Source organism: Microtus ochrogaster, unplaced genomic scaffold, assembly GCF_000317375.1.
Source record: "Microtus ochrogaster isolate Prairie Vole_2 unplaced genomic scaffold, MicOch1.0 UNK20, whole genome shotgun sequence".
NCBI classification, from domain to species: domain Eukaryota; kingdom Metazoa; phylum Chordata; class Mammalia; order Rodentia; family Cricetidae; genus Microtus; species Microtus ochrogaster.
This window is the reverse complement of record NW_004949118.1, coordinates 2,451,742-2,455,256: the sequence shown is the minus strand read 5'-3', so window position 1 is coordinate 2,455,256 and position 3,515 is coordinate 2,451,742. Positions and strand designations below refer to the sequence as shown.

The following is a 3,515-nucleotide window of genomic DNA, read 5'->3' as shown; positions in this document are numbered from 1 at the left end:
AGCATTCTGCTCTGTTTACTCCTCCCTCCTGTTTTAACCTATCAGGGCAAGCAGCTTCTTTATTTAATTAACCAATGACCTTCCTCCATCAGTTCTGCATTAGCATCTCTCCTCCTGTGGAGCTCTAACAGCGGGAGAAGGGACTGTCTCTGACTCTTCTACTGGCTTGTGGGACCCACGCCACATACTGGGTTGCCTTGTCCAACCTTAATGAATGGGGAGGTGCTTAGTCTTAGTGCAATTTGAGATGCCATGCTTTGTTGATACTCAGGGGTACCTGACCTTTTCCTAAACAGAAATGGGAGGGGAATGGATTGGAGGGTGTGGAAAGGTGGAGGGGGATGGAAGAAAGGGACTGGGAGGAGAGAGGAGAAATTGCAGTCAGGATGTAATATAAATAAATAAATAAATTTTTTTAAACAGTTCCACAGACAGCTGGAAGAGTGTGACACCGGACCTGGCCTGGGCTTCTGAAACCTCCCAGCGGGCCCCCAGTGACACACATCCTTTAATAAGGTCACGTCTCATGGTCCCTCTCTAGTAGGCTACTCCCTGATAACCAAATATTCAAATATGTGAGCCTATGGCAGCTGTTCCCTTTCAAACCATCATAGTACGGATCCTTGCTCTCAGCACAACATAAGCCTTTGCTGTAGTGTGTACGCACTTTTCATTACACAGACCTCCTTCCTGTAGAATCCGAGTTCTCAAAATGATTCATTTATCCTAGATGTTCAATTTTGTCAAATGTACTTTCTGCATATTTTCATGTACTTATGTTTTCTGGTTTATTCAAATAGATAATTAATTTCAATGGTTTCTTTGAAAATATTTTTATTATTTCTTTGAGAAACAATGTATTTTGATCATATTCATCCTATCTCCTCCAAGATCTGCCCCTCCTCCTTAACTCTTTAAGATCTGCCCCACCTCCTTCCCTCCTGTCAAGTTTGTGTCTTTTTATTATTGCTATTTAATAACTCATTGGCTCCAATTTCTGCTGCCCAGATATTTGTGTGTTTCTATTTCTCCTTTTAAAATAAACTTAACCATTTGTTTGAGAAAGGGTTTTTGCGTAGGCTGGTCTGATCATGAACTCAATGTATAACTAAAGCTGGTTTTGAACTTCTATTCTCCTAGCCTTCAAAATGCGAGGGTTGCCATTACACTCAGTTCATATGGTGCTGGGGACCGAACCCAGGGCCTTGTGTATGCTAGGCAAGCACTCTACCAATTGTGCTACATCCCCCGACCTTAAGGATTGTTTCTTAAATGCTAAACATAACTTGACTGCAGAGCACTGCTATTTTCTGTATCTCTGCCTTGCTTCACCAGTTTTTGTCTAGGATTTGTGAGTGCCTGTTAATGTAAGCTATCGCCTGTCCGTCTTCTTGGTTTTATTTAAACTTTCCCATTGCAGCAGCAATGATGTCAAGCTTCTTCCCCAGATGATAGAGAATCCACTACATTTCTTTTAATTAGCAAATGAGATTGGTAAGGTTACAGAATTATCAGATAAATATAAAAGAGCAACTCAGGGCTGGAGAAGTGGCTCAGGGGTTAAGAGCATTGCCTGCTCTTCCAAAGGTCCTGAGTTCAATTTCCAGCAACCACATGGTGGCTCACAACCATCTGTAATGGGGTCTGGTGCCCTCTTCTGGCTGCAGGCATACATGCAGACAGAATACTGACAATACTGTATGCATAATAAATAAATAGATCTTAAAATAAAAGAGCAACTCTATTTTTATGCACTATCACTGAACAGTTCAAAATGAAATCGAGACAAATGCATGTACAAAATGAATAAAATATCTAGCTATAAATTTAGTAGGACAAGTGAAAAACTTCTTCCCTGAAAACGATAAAATGGATTTGAAATAAATTAAATGAGATATAAGTAAATGGAAAGGCTGCCTGTTCACATGGCCGTATGCCCCACGCTGATCTAGAGACTTAGCATAGTTTTCCCTACAAGATTGTAGCTAGCGCAGTTGTGGAAGCTGACGAACCGATCCCAAAACACACGTGTGATGGAACCAGAAGAGACAAAGCGACCTTGAGAGCGAGCACTTGGAGGACTCACTGCCTAAAAGCGTACCACGTTGTCATGGTAACGGGGGGGGGGGGGTAGAATCGCCCTGCTGCATTACTAGTTGGGCAGAGTCTGGCTTCTGTGGTTTTCTATGTGGTTTTCCCCTTACAGCAGTCGGACCATTAATTCAAAGCTGTCTAGTGGCAAACATCAAGAACTTACACATCCATTGCCTTAAGCTAAAGTAGAATCATTTTTAGCTATGTAGAGACTGCTTACGTAAGGTAAGTCTGCACCCACCGCCTACCTTCCACACAGACAAACTCTAGCAATTAAAAGCTCAAACTTCTACACTCCGGAGCTCCCTAATGCTGAGGCCCCCTCACCCCACTACTCCCTTACCCCCTCACTCCCTCACCCACACCCACCTCTGCCTTGCTGCTAAAGAACACTGTGTTCTCCAATTACCTGTCGGAGAATCCCTCGTTCCTCTCCCCTTTAGGTAGTGACCCTGCTGCTGTGATGGTCCGCTATGTGAAACACTGCCATCTTGTGGTCATCGGTTTTCACCAAGTAAGACTGAAAGTTATCATAGAAATCAACACACTCATAAATAAGCTTAACTATGGTGACCAACTGATTTCTGACAAGGGTGCCGTGACAGTGATGGGAAAGGGATAACCTTTTCGAGAAATAACGACGTAACAGCTCAAGACTCCTATGCCACACATAAGAGTTTACCCCAAAATGGGCATGACTCAAAACATAAAAGGAAAAAGCCTACAGATCTTAGAAGAAAACAAGAGTAAATCTGTGCTGCCTTGTGATCTGTTGTACAAGACATTAGAGATAAGGGAGGAAATGGTAAATTAAATGCCAGCGAAATGTGCGTACTAAAATTAACACCACGAGGAAAGACAAGTGCACAGAACGCAGGAAAATGCTTCCTTTGCTTACATGCTACTTAACTGCATACCGGTATCATTTTCTCGCATAGAGTGTCTTAGTATATGTATATTTACTTATCTGAAACTTTTTCATAAAGAGATGAATCCATCTATTCTGCATAAGTTCTTTTCATTTTATTGGATTATTTGTATTATTTAAAACAATTTTTAACTTTAAACATATTTTAAAATATTCTCTCCCAAGTCCTTCCAGATCCTCCCCAACTCCCAATCCATCCAAATTTTAGTTCTTTCTCAGAAAACAATAAAAAATCCAATACAAAAAAATCCCCCCAAACCAAGAAAGCAAAACAAAATTTCACCTAAAAAGAAAATAAAACCCACTAAACAGTAACCAAATAAAAGCACGCACACACACACACACACACACATACACACACACACAAAACCAGAGTCCATTACATGTTGTTCAACTTCTCTTGAAGATGCTTTTCCTAATCTGTCCTGTATGTCTTTTTGTATAGCTACTAATTCTCTACCTTCCTCCCCTCCCCTCCCCTCCCCTCCCCTCC

General features: G+C 41.4%; 1 pseudogene; it reads left to right on the top strand.

The window, feature by feature from the left end:
• LOC101979918 overlaps positions 1 to 2,716 on the top strand; it is a 13,545-nt pseudogene extending 10,829 nt beyond the window's left edge.
• Positions 2,717 to 3,515: the final 799 nt, after the last annotated feature.